This window comes from Corylus avellana, chromosome 8 (assembly GCF_965113065.1).
Source record: "Corylus avellana chromosome 8, dhCorAvel1.hap1.2, whole genome shotgun sequence".
In the NCBI taxonomy this organism is placed as follows: domain Eukaryota; kingdom Viridiplantae; phylum Streptophyta; class Magnoliopsida; order Fagales; family Betulaceae; genus Corylus; species Corylus avellana.
The window spans coordinates 19,993,694-20,007,561 of NC_142497.1; the positions used below are offsets into that span (position 1 = coordinate 19,993,694).

General features: G+C 38.2%; 2 pseudogenes; both read left to right on the top strand.

Annotated features, from left to right (window-relative positions):
• Positions 1-2,827: 2,827 nt before the first annotated feature.
• On the top strand, positions 2,828-4,983 carry LOC132163070 (scarecrow-like protein 34 pseudogene; annotated as a pseudogene).
• A 173-nt stretch (positions 4,984-5,156) lies between these two features.
• On the top strand, positions 5,157-13,069 carry LOC132163071 (scarecrow-like protein 34; annotated as a pseudogene).
• Positions 13,070-13,868: the final 799 nt, after the last annotated feature.

Sequence of the window (13,868 nt, forward strand, 5' to 3'; positions counted from 1 at the left end):
CTGTGAAGTGACGAGTAATGCCTTCTGTTTTGCAGAATTCCAAGAATGCAGTGTCTTTATACTCTAACCCATTGTCGGATCTCAGATACTTCACTCTTCTTCCAGTTTGATTTTCCACCTGCGCCTTCCATTGCTTGAAGATGGTGAAAACCTCTGACTTGTGTTTCATAAAATGCACCCAGACCTTTCTTGAAAAAATAAGCAATAAAACTGGCAAAATGATGTGCACCTCCGTTTGATGGCACCGCCACTGGTCCCCAAACATTTGAGTGAACATAGTTGAGAACACCTTTGCTTGTATGAGACGCCAGCTTAAAGTTGACTCTTTGTTGCTTCCCATACAGACAATACTTGCAGAAACCCAATTTACATGACTTTATACCTTTAAGCAAATTCCTCTTGTGAAGCTCAAACATACTACGCTCGCCTAAATGACCAAGCTGCATATGCCACAAAATTGTGTTATCATTATTTGGTTTTGCCGAGGTGGACACTGCAGCTCCACCTGTAACTATGTGCTCAAGTAAGTTATACAAATTGCCAATTTTCTTGCCTTTCATTATCACCATAGCACCTTTAGTTATTTTCATAACTCCATCTTTAATTAAATAGCCATAGCCCAAAAAATCTAATGTGCCTAATGAGATCAAATTTTTCTTAAGTTCGGGAACATATCTGACATTAGTGAGTATCTTGACAATCACATCAAACATCCTGACTTTTATGGTACCTAGTCCAATGGCCTTACACCTAGCATCATTGCCCATTAGCACTGTACCCGCATCACAGGATTTAAATGTGTTGAACCACAACCTATTCGGACACATATGATATGAACAACCATAATCCAAAACCCAAGAGTCTATGAGAGAATTTTTACCTGAGGAAACTGAAAGAACATCTGCGCTAACCTCGCTGTCATTAGACTCACGATAGGCCACACTTACTGAATCTCTGGAACCTTGTCTCTTCTTATCTTCAAGATCTTGTTTCATCAGCCTACAAAATTTTTTGTAGTGCCCTTTCTTATAACAATAATAGCACAACACATTTTTTGCTTCTGACCGAGATTCTCCACCTTGTACCGATCGTGACATAGACCGATACTGCTTATCTCTGCCATTCTTCCCCTTAAATTTATCTCTTCCGTGCTTTGTCTCAAACAATGCCACAAGCCCATCAGCTTGATCATTGACAGGTTTCCTCTGCGTCTTATGTGACAAGAGAGATCACATCACCTCTTCAAATGCCAGAGTCTCTTTCCCATATAACAATGTCGTAACCAGGTGATCATAAGAAGGGGGAAGCGATGCCAATAGAAGTATCACTTTATCTTCTTCTCCAATCTTCACTGCAAAATTCAACAACTGTGTATTCAACATGTTGAACTTGTTGAGGTGCTCCAGCAGATCTGTATTTTCCTCCATCTGTAAACCATAGAGCTGCTTCTTCACATACAGCTTATTCATCAAATTCTTTGCCATATACAAACTCTCCAATTTATGCCAAATTGATTCTGCCTTTTCTTCATCAATCACATTATGAATGACGTCATCTAATAAATTAAGACGGATCGCACTGACAGCCTTCGCATCCATCTCTTCCCAAACATCATTCTCCATCTTCTCGGGTTTCTTCGCCTTTCCCAATAACGCTTTATGGACTCCTTGATGAATCAGCAAATCCTTCATCCTTCTCTGCCAAAGAGAGAAATTATTCTTCCCATTAAACTTCTCCACTTCAAACTTGTTACTCGCCATATTTGCTGTCAATTTGATTCTTGAACCCGAGCTCTAATACCACTTGTTGTGCAAAAACACACCGATCGGTTAACTATGGCATGAACAATCACACACAAAATAATACTAAGATTTAAGTGGTTCCCTCAATGTGAGGTACGTTTACTGGTGGAGGCGATCACGCAGAAATTCACTATGAAAGATAGAGTACAAAAATATAGTAGAGAGAAATCACTCAGACCCCAAACCCCAATACACCCAAATCTCACTATCATACGATAGAGATTATTCCCCAAAGAGAATACAAAAGACAGGAATATAAACTCTTATTATTTTGCTAGGATATGATGACGACTAGTCTCTTATATTTTTCTCTCCTACTGTACAATGTTTTTCTCTCTTATTTTCTTTATGGCAGCCCACCCTTATTCTCCGTATACGCGCGGCTCCTGGAGAAAATCAAGAAGAAAAACCTTCTCTACTACGGCTTCTTTCTACTTGTGCGGCACTGCAAAAGGACAACCATGGTTTCTTTCTTGCATGCGGCGCCACAATAGAATTGAGGGCTTTCTTGTGTTTTTGCTTTTCACCCTACCTCAAGACTGTATGTCACTTGCCTTTTATAATGGAGTAAATTCGGTCAACAAGGCTTCTCCTATTCCAAGTCTAACACTGAAACAAAATCCCAACATAACTCGTATTTGAGAAATAAAGTCTAAACAAAGCAAGGAGAAATAAAAGCAATGGGGCCCATCATTAATTCAAGTCACACGTCAACACACACAATATGATTGAGTAGTTGAGTCAGCAAAGCAATTGAAATTGTAAGGTTTCGGGTCCATCCTTCTTTGCAGCATTGATCGTTCTCTGGTACTTCTCAGGTTAACGTGTTTGCTTCTCGCGGAGGAACCGATGGATATCTGAATTCTAAGGTTCTTCTACTTATAAACCATTTCTTTTCCTTTTCCTTTTGTCATTTGCACGTCCATATCTATGTTATAGATATATCCTAGTCTTTTATCTGGTTAGTTAGTTCAATGTTTATTTGGTTTGGGATTCGGCTTCCTCGTTTGATACTGTAAATAGTTATGGATCCTACATTTTCTGGGTTGCCCGATTCCCTAAATGATGTCTTGGTCGATGATGACCATGCCATTTTACCCAATTCCAATCAAGACCCAGATCTTTTAAATGAGTACAAACTCAATGTGCCGCCTCGGACTTTAGCTTCCTTGAAAGTTCATCGCTTTCACCTGACATAGGCTACACTGATTTTGCACCGTCGATAATTGTGGCCCCACCAGCAGAGCCATATGGTACGTCCGCTGGCTATAGTATGAGCACATCGTCTGTGGGTACAAGTCCGGGGGTAGACTCGTCCTGCGACGACAGTGAGTTCTCGGAAACAGTTCTTAAGTACATAGGCCAGATACTTAAGGAAGAGAACATAAAGGATAAGCCCTGCCTGTTTTACCACCCTTTGGGTCTCCAAGTCACGTAGAAATCCTTCTATGATGCTCTCGGTCAGAAATACCCTTCTTCCCTCACTTTGTAGCCCAGTAATGAAGCACAGTCTTTAGCCAATCAGTCAAACTGCGTGACTAACATCGATGATGGCCTGGAGCTTTTGGCTCAGAACATTTTTATTGATAATGAATCGGTGTTGCAACTTAGGAGAGGGTTAGAGGAGGCTACTAAGTTCCTTCCAAGGGGTAATCAGTTGGTTCTTGATTTGGGGACTAGCATGTATCACCTGACTGGAAGGGAGAAGATCAAAAGGTGGAAATCAAGGGGGAGGAGGGTAGAGAGAATTCACCGGATGGGTTGAGGGTAAGGAAGAATCATGAGAGGGAAGATGTAGAGGTAGAAGAAGGGAAGAGTAATAAGAAGTCTGCGGTTTATATGGAAGAAAGTGAATTGACAGAAATGTTTGATAAGTTGTTGCTTTCCACCGAAGCTATTTCTCTGCTACACGATACCAATAACAATGAAACCTTGCAGAATGAAGCAAGCAAGGCCTCAGCCAATTGCGTAGCTGCAAGGAGTTAGTGGTGGGAACAGCCGTGCTAAGAAACAGGGCAAAAAGAAGGAAACGGTTGATTTGAGGACTCTTTTGATTCAATGTGCACAAGCTGTCTCAGCAGGTGACATTAGAACTGCAAATGAGTTACTGAAGCAAATTAGGCATCATTCTTCCCCTTATCGTGATGGGTCTTAGAGGTTGGCCCATTTCTTTGCTAATGGCCTTGAGGCACACTTGGCTGGCACTGGCACTGGAACTCAAATTTTTTATAGTTCCTTAATTTCCAAAAGGATCTCAGCTTTTGAAATGTTGAAAGCTTACAACGTTCCTCTTTTAGCCATCCCTTTCAAGAGGATCTTACTATTCTTTGCTAACAAAATGATTAATAAAGTAGCAAAGAAAGCAACACGTCTTCATATTATAGACTTTGGTGTCGAATATGGTTTCCATTGGCCACTTCTGATCCATATGCTTTCGAAAAGAGTTGGAGGACCTCCCAAGCTACGTCTTACAGGGATAGAAATTCTACAACCTGGATTCCGTCCAACAGAGAGTATTGAGGAGACTGGTCGTCGCTTGGCTAAGTATTCTGAGCGGTTTGATGTTTCTTTTGAGTATCATGCTCAAGCATCACAGAATTGGGAGACTATCCAAATTGAGGACCTCAAGATTGATAGGAATGAGGTGCTTGTTGTGAACTGTTGGTACCGGTTTAAGAACGTACTTGATGAGACAGTTAAAGGGACTAGTCCACGGGATGCCGTTTTGAATTTAATCAGGAGGATAAATCCCAATATATTTGTTCATTCTATTTTTAATGGATCCTACGGTTCCCCCTTCTTTGTCACATGGTTCCGAGAAGCACTCTACCATTTCTCTGCATTGTATGACATATTTGATGTTACTTTACTCCGTGTCCGTGAGAACCAAGAGAGGTTGATGTTTGAGAGAGAGTTCCTTGGAAGGGAGGCTGTGAATGTTTTAGCATGTGAGGGCTTACAAAGGGTTGAGAGGCCCAAGACTTACAAGCAGTGGCAAGTCCGGACAATAAGGGCTGGCTTCAGGTAGCTCCCATTGGACCGAGAGGTGATGACCTTGTCCAAGTCTAAGATGATGAAATGGTACCACAAAGATTTTGTACTTGATGAAGACAACCAATGGATGCTTCAGGGATGGAAGGGCCGAATTATCTATGCTTCCTCTTGTTGGGTGGCGAATTAGGTATTTGTGGAAACTCATAATTGTGGGCAGGGTCGGTAAGGATACCTTAGGTACTGCACAAACTATTGTTTTTGTTCAATTTTCAATGTTTTTTTCTCTTTTGTACATGCGGGTATACTATAAACGTATCTATGTATGCCATCATCTTGAACTTTCTATAGGCGTTTTTATAAATGGTTTTTGAAGGAGCTGTAATGACCCTAAAACTGTCTACTGACTTGCTTGTTGGGACTTTTGTGGTAAATTCTGTTTGATATTTAGATGAATTTCCACATTACTGGATGTAATGGGAGGGATTTGCCCTTCTTTTCGTATATTTTTCCATGAGCTTGAAGTTGTGTGTTTGTTTTATCAGGTGTACTCAAAGTAGGTAAAAGTTCATAATTGCATGATATTGTAGTTCTCTTCAGGTTTGTTGGTCATTTTTTTGTGTCATTTTTGCGAGCATGGGATCTTTGTTTTGATTTTATGAACTGGATATTGCTAATGCAAGTTCAGATATATTAATGATAGCACTATAACAGATTCTTACTTAGTGATCTTAAAAATATATGCTTGGCTAGTGCCTGTGATGCAGGGGAGCAACAACTACTTTGTATTCAGAATCTTATTTCTTTGCGGGCTGCACCAGCCTGTTTATTGTTATTGGATGCCAGCTAGTGTGTGTGATGCATGTCCCTCTGGCGCCATTCAAAAATTCTGGCAGCTCTCTCCAACATGAGTTTTGATTCTTCATTTTTAGTTGTTTAATGTTGGAACTAAATTTTGGTGTATGGTTTGGATTATGGGGGCCAATTACGGAGGGGAATGATTGTGGGAGATTGAAGTTTATTTTTGGTTGTGGGTTTTATCTTGACTAGTATGGGGAAAATTTTGTGGTGGTTTGATTTCTTGGAAGAATTTGGGTCTTTTGAATGAAGGATTGTCTGAAATTGGGGAAATGATTTTTGGGTTTTTTGTATGATTGACCAAATGAGAGGTGGCTTTGTACTTTGTTTAGGTTGGGGTTGCTGTTCAGCCGAATGGGGATGAAATGGAGTTGATTTTTCGGGTATGGCCGGATGATGTATAGTGTTGGTTTTTGAGTTTTGATTTCCAGCTTCGGGGTTATTGATTTTGATGCTCATCCACCACACAAATGTGGACGGTTTTCAATGTTTGGACGCTACCCACTTCACATGCTTCTTTATCTCTCTCTCTCTCTCTCTCTTACTCGGGTTCTGATGTAGCGTGTAGTGGATCGAAAAGAAAATAAACGCAAGACTTATAACTCTTTCTAAAACCAATAATCAATTAAATAGTTGAGGCAAAATGGAAGAAAATTCAACCTGTAAGTATTTTTTATTGTTAAAATGATCGAAAATACATTATTATGTGACCGCTAAGGCCATCTTATTAGGTTTATATAAAGCCTAAATTTGAAACCCTACAAAAATAATTTGAAAAATGAAATAGAAATACTATGTGGCAAACAAAATATAGAAAAACAATTTTCACCTAGTAAATGTTGAAATTACAAAATTATAGCCATTTAAATAAGCTTTCCATTGCCCACCAGGTTTGTTTCCATATGATGTCGGAATGACAAGATACAATTTTTTTTTTTTTTTTTAAATGTAAAATGGGTCTAAGAAAAACTGGTTTACATCAACTCCTCTCTCTAAATCATGGAGCTTCGCATTGCAGTAGATGAAGGAAAACTAGGGGAAAATACCTTTCATCAGTGTGTAAATTAAACAACGTCATTTTTTTTTTTTTTTTTTTTGCTTTTTTAAAGCTAACATGGCACTTATCATGTCAGTTTATAAGCCTCATTTTATAAATATTTGTGTCGTCCACTCTTCATTCTTCACTCTTCAGTCTTCCCTCTTCACTCTTTAGTCTTCACCTCCAACGTTCTTCAAAACTTCCTGAATGTCAGACGAAGATATTCGGATCAATGTCATTATTTCTTCTTAATATTTTATTCCTTATTAGGGTCTGTTTGGGTGTGCGTTTTAAAAAAAATAATGTACGTTTTTAAACCAAATCGTAATTTTGGAGTGTTTGGAATTGTGATTTTAGAAACACAAATTTTAAAATCGTGGAAAAATTCGTGATTTCTATAAGCTGACTAGATGGTGCTTATTTGAAAAAGTGCGAACTTAAACTAAAATCACGATTTCACTTAAAAAAATATTTGACACAATATTTACCTATTTTCAAGCTAGAATGAAAGAAATTCCATTAATACCCACCTAAAATATATTAAAACCATTCTTTCCTCTTCTTTTTCTTCATTTTCTCTTCGCCCCTACATCCTCTAACCGCCCTTTTACTGTTTGTCGTGTCGTTGTAGTTCATCCTTCTCCTAATTTTTTTTTTCTCCATAGAACTCTTTTGCTTTTGTTAAGCTCTCTACTGTTTGGTGTTTTTGGTGTTTGATGTTGTTTTATGTGGTTTCGTGGTTTGTGTGCCTTTTTTTTATATGCGTTTATGGTGTTTAATGCGGTTTCTATGAATAAAAGTTTTGATTTTTTTTTTCTTTTAAAATTATATTTAGATTATCGTCCATAGTGATGGATCACTGTGCATGGTGCACTGCTCAGTAACGTGTACAGTAATGTTTTTTTTCCCCCTCAAAGTGCACAGTAAGGTTTTTTTCAAGATCACTGTACACTGCATAGTGACCGTGCGTTTTTTTCTTTCTTTTTATTTTTTTCTTGTACAGTGTAAGGTTTTTTTTTTTTTTTTTTTTTTTTTTTTTTCAGTGCAGTACTGCGCAATGATCCATTATTATTTGCTAACAAAATGATTAATAAAGTTGCAGAGAAAGCAACAGGTCTTCATATTAGCTAACAAAATGATTAATAAAGTTGCAGAGAAAGCAACAGGTCTTCATATTATAGACTTCAGTATTGAATATGGTTTCCATTGGCCACTTTTGATCCATAAGCTCTCAAAAAGAGCTGGAGGACCTTCCAAACTACGTATTACAAGAATAGAGTTTCCCCAACCCGGTGTTGAATAATAAACTTAATTTTAACATTTAGTTGAGTCTTTTCATTTCATATTCTCATATGTTACTAAGTGAGTTGAAGAGGTTGCGTCTTTTAGTTTTTTTCAAGAGTTATTTTATATAGGAGTTACATGGGAGTTATATGAGATGTAAATGAATGAAGTTATTGTGAAAAAGTTAGAAGGGTCGTTTGTATCCTATAAATACTCATGTAAGCAAGTTATTTTATCAAGTTGAATAAAGTTGAATATTCCACTTCCTATTTTGTGTAATCTCTTAGTGAGTGTTATTTCGAATTTTCAACAAAGTGGTATCAGAGCCATAGTTTATTGATCCTAGAAAAATGGCCAATTCAACCTTCCCATTTCAATTCCCTCACCTTTCCAAAGACAATTTTGATAATTGGTGCATTCGCATGAAGGCATTGCTTGGATCGCAAGATGCTTGGGAGATTGTAGAAAAAGGCTACGATGAGCCTAGTGATGAAGCTTCTTTGAGTCCTAATCAAAGAGAGTCTTTTCAAAGACTTTGAAAGAAGGATCAACAAGCTCTCACTCTTATTCATCAATGTTTGGATGAAGCTATGTTCGAGAAGGTGGCAAATGCAACAACTTCCAAGCAAGCATGGGAGATTCTTCTAAACTCCTATCAAGGAGTTGATAAAGTGAAGAAAGTTCGCCTTCAAACATTAAGAGGCGAATTTGAAGTTTTGCGAATGAAAGAATTTGAGTCAAGTGCGGATTATTTTTCGAGGGTGTTGGCCATAGTAAACCAAATGAAGAGATATGGAGAAAAATTGGAAGATGTTCAAGTCATTGAGAAGATCCTCCGTTCCTTGCCACAAAAATTTGACTATATTGTTGTAGTTATTGAAGAGTCAAAAGATTTAGAAGCCATGAGTATTGATCAACTTATGGGATCTCTTCAAGCTCATGAAGAAAGGCTCAACAAGAAGAAGGAAGAGCCATTGAAGAAAGTTCTAGCTATAAAACTTTTTTTCAAATAGAAGGAAGAAGAGCAAGAAAGGAGTCAAAGAGGACAAGGACAAGGACGCGGTCGTGGCTGTGGTAGAGGAAGAGGAAGAGGCCCACGTAATTGGAACAATTACGAAGAAAGAGGTCAAGCATCAAGAGGACGAGAACGAGAAAATAATTGGAAGTAATATGGAAGAAGGTATGATAAATCTCAAGTTCAATGTTATAATTGTCAAAAATATGGTCATTATGCTTGGGAGTGTAGAAGTGATGCTAACAATGTTGAAGAGGAAGCCAATTATGTTGAAAACGAGGAAGCGGAGCCTGCTTTGTTGATTGCTTATAAAGGAGAAGAAAGAGGAGAGAAGAACTCGTGGTATCTTGACAACGCGGCAAGCAACCATATATATGAAGACAAAAACAAGTTTGTCGAGCTTGATGAATCGGTGAGCAGGAATGTTACTTTTGGAGACTTGTCAAAAGTTCCAATAAAAGGGAAAGATACAATCTCAATTCGCTTGAAAAATGGAGGACAACAATTTATTATAAATGTTTATTATGTTCCACTTATGAAAAGTAATATTTTGAGGTTGGGACAACTCTTGGAAAAAGACTATGAAATTCATATGAAAAATGGTAGTCTTATACTAAGAGATGACAAGAAGAATTTGATAGTCAAAGTTCCCATGACAAGCAATAAAATGGTTTTATTAAGGGAAAACTTCAGAAAGCCCCCATAAACTTCCAGTCATTTTGACATACCCTCCTGAATTTTCAAAACTCTCACTTAAGCCCCCTGAACTTTGGTTTTCTCTCACTTTAGACCCTTTTAATGTTAAAGTCAAACAATTTGACTTTTTATACCCATTTTACCCTCCCCAAAAACAACGTCGTTTTGTGTCCTAAAACTACAACACCTACCCTGCCCAAAACGACGTCGTTTTAGGCATTAATTTTTTTTTAAAAAAAAAGAAAAATATTAAAAAAAAAGGGGGGGGGGGGGGAGGGGGGAATTGGGGGTGGCTTCAACCACCCCCTTGGCCATAATGGGGTGGCCGGACCACCCCATTTTTGGCCAAGGGGGTGGCTGGAGCCACCCCTTGGTCGATTTGGGGGTGGTCGAACCACCCCCATGGCCAAGGGGTGGTCCGGCCACCCCCTTGGCCAAAAAAAAAAAAAAAAAGGATCGGGTGCATTTGGAGGTGGCCGGACCACCCCAAGGGGCTGGGGTGGTTTCGGCCACCCCATACCGGCCACCCCCAGACTGGTCAAGGAGGTGGCTTCAATTTCCCCCCCCCCCCCCCTTTTTTTTTTTTAAAAAAAAGTAATAATAATAAATAATGCCTAAAACGACGTCGTTTTGGGCTGGTTAGGTGTTATAGTTTTAGGACACAAAACAACGTAGTTTTGGGGATGGTAAAATGGATACTTTAACGTTAAAAGGGTCCAAAGTGAGAGAAAATCAAAGTTCAGGGGGCCTAAGTGAGAGTTTTGGAAATTCAGGGGGGGTATGTCAAAACAGCTGGAAGTTCAGGGGGCTTTCTGAAGTTTCCCCTTTTATTAAATATTCAAACGGATGTCGCTAAATGTCTCAAGACTTGCTTGAAAGATTCATCTTGGCTTTGACATTTGGGATTTGGGCATGAAAATTTTGGCGGATTAAAATTGTTGGCACAAAAGAGAATGGTGAATAGCTTGCCTTCTATCAATCAACTGGACCAACTTTGCGAAAGATGTCTTGTCGGCAAACAATTCCAGAAAAGCTTTCCAAAATAATCTACTACAAGAACAAATGAGCCACTTCAACTTGTTCATGCGGATGTTTGCGGTCCAATTAAGCCATCTTCATTCGGTAAAAATTGTTACTTCTTTATTTTCATTGATGATTTTAGTCAAAAGACTTGGGTCTATTTTTTGAAGGAAAAATCTTAAGTGTTTGAGGTTTTCAAAAAATTCCAAGCCTTTGTGGAAAAACAAAGTGGCTATTGTATTAAATCCTTGAGATTCGATAGAGGAGGTGAATTCACATCTAATGAATTTAAAGAATTTTGTGAAGAAAATGGAATTCGTCGCCCTTTAACGGTTCCGAGATTGCCACAACAAAATGGTGTTGTTGAAAGAAAGAATAGGACAATTCTCAATATGGTTCGAAACATGTTGAAGACAAAAAGAATGCCTAAAGAGTTTTGGGCGGAAGTTGTTGATTGTGCCGTATATCTATCAAATCGTTGTCCTACAAGAAGCCTATGGAACAAAACACCACAAGAAACATGGAGCGGAAGAAAGCCATGTGTTTCTCATTTGTGAGTTTTTTGGAAGCATTGGTTAGATACAAGTATTGGATCAAGAGAGGTCCAAGCTTGATGATAAAAGCAAAAGGTACATTTTCATTGGCTATGACTCAAGTTCTAAAGGCTACAAGCTTTACAATCTAAATTCCGGCAAAGTTGTAATTAGTAGAGATGTGGAGTTTGATGAAGAAGACTTTTGAGATTGGAGCATTCAAGAGAAAGAAAAATATGATTTCTTTCATTTTCTTGGAGACGAAGAGTCAAGAAATGAAAAGCCCACTACACCTTCTCCATCTCCAACAAGTCTTAGTACACCGTTGCCGTCATCTTTAAGTGGAAGTTCTAGTGAAAAGCCACCACACATGAGAAGTCTTCAAGAACTCTATGAGGTAATAGAGAATTTAAATGATAATCTAAATCTATTTTGTCATTTTGCGGATTGTGAGCCAATAGGTTTTGAAGAAGCGGTAAAAGATGAAAAATTGAGAAATGCCATGGATGAGGAAATCAAAGCAATTGAAAAGAACACATGGGAGTTGGCAAATATTTCAAAAGAACAAAAACCCATTGGAGTGAAATGGGTGGTCAAGGCAAATAAGAATGAACAAGGAGAAAGAGTGGATCCAACAATCTTCAAGAGTTTAGTTGGAAGTTTGAGATACTTGACAAGACTGGATATTCTCCTTGGAGTTGAGCTTATTAGTCGTTATATGGAGTCACCTACCACATTTCAAGGTGGCTAAAAGAATTCTTCGTTATTTCAAGGAGGCTAAAAGAAATTAAGTTTAAAGGGAGGTGTCGAATAATAAACTTAATTTTAAGATTTAGTTGAGTCTTTTTATTTCATATTCTTATATGTTACAAAGTGTCTTTTCATTTCATATTCTTATATGTTACTAAGTGAGTTGAAGATGATGTGTTTTTTAGTTTTTTCAAGAGTTATTTTACACAGGAGTTACATAGGAGTTATATGAGATGTAAATGAATGAAGTTATTGTGAAGAAGTTAGAAGGGTCGTCATTTGTATCCTATAAATACTCATGTAAGCAAGTTATTTTATCAAGTCGAATAAAGTTGAATATTCCTCTTCCTATTTTGTGTAATCTCTTAGTAGTGTTATTTCCAATTTTCAATACCCGTATTCCGTTCAACCAATGGAGTGTATTGAGGAGACTGGTCATCGCATGGCTAAGTATTGTGAGCGATTTAGTGTTCCTTTTGAGTACCATGCTCTAGCATCTCAGAACTGGGAAACCATCCACTTTGAGGACCTCAAGATTGATAGGAATGAGATGATTGCTGTGAACTGTATCTACCGGTTTCGGAACTTACTTGATGAAACATTTGAAGAGACCTGTCCTCGGAATGTGGTTTTGAACTTAATTAGGAGGATAAATCCCAATATTTTTGTCCATTCTGTTGTTAATGGAAACTATAATGCCCCCTTCTTTGTCACACGGTTCTGAGAAGCACTCTTCCATTACTCTGCTTGGTGTGACATATTTGATGTTAATTTACCCCGAGAGAACCTATAGAGGTTGATGTTTGAGAGAGAGATCCTTGGGAGGGAGGCTATGAATGTTATAGCATGTGAAGGCTTTGAGAGAGTTGAGAGGCCTGAGACTTACAAGCAATGGCAGGTCCGGACTATAAGGGCTGGTTTCAGGCAGCTCCCATTGGATCCAGAGCTGATGACCATATTCAGGTCTAAGATGCAGGAATGGTACCACAAGGATTTTGTCCTTGATGAAGACAACCACTGGATGCTTCAGGGATGGAACCGCCGTATTGTCTATGCTTGCTCTTGTTGGGTGCCAAATTAGGATCCTTGTGAAAACTCATAATTGTGTGCATGGTCGGCAAGAAGGATACTTTAGGTAGTGTGCAAACTATTGTTCTTGTTCAATTTCCTTTTGGTTTTTTTTCTCTTCTGTACGTGCAGGTAGATTATAAACATATCTTGTATGCTCATCTCCTTGAACTTTCTAAGGGTGTTCATATAATATCATGATTCAGCTCAGGGATCACAATTTTGTTAAACCAACAAGTAGAGAAGTAAACTTTGTATTGTGGGTATCATGTTCCAGATTCTGTAATAAACTTAACGTTTTGTATTGTAATGTTTTGAATGATCTTGGAATTTAAGGAATTGAGTAGTAGAATTGAATGGAAATTGGATGTAAATGTCAAAATGAGCTGTTTCTGAGGACTGCTTGACCTCCAAGAAAACACAACTGGTTCTATGGTTCTGAGTATCTTTGCAATTCTACTTGTGGGCCTTTTATACCAAATCCGAACAACTAAGAAGTGGGGCGGTTATTAAATGCTAAAAAAACCGCTAATAACCACAACCGCATAACCCCCAATTCATGATTCCTTTCTATGGATACACTTGTCTCCAAGGCTTTAAGAACTCCAACATAATTTGCTGCAGAACGTTAAAAGTGCCTTAGAGTTTGAAAAAACAAGAGTTTGCTGGTGGAGGTACAATTGCCCAGAGAAGTAAAATTGCACAAGTTCATAATTTTGTCTAAAAGGGTGAGTGATGCCGGTAAGAACAAACACACACCAAAAAAGACAGGGTAATTATATATTTTTTTCCATCAACTACAAGTTTTGTCA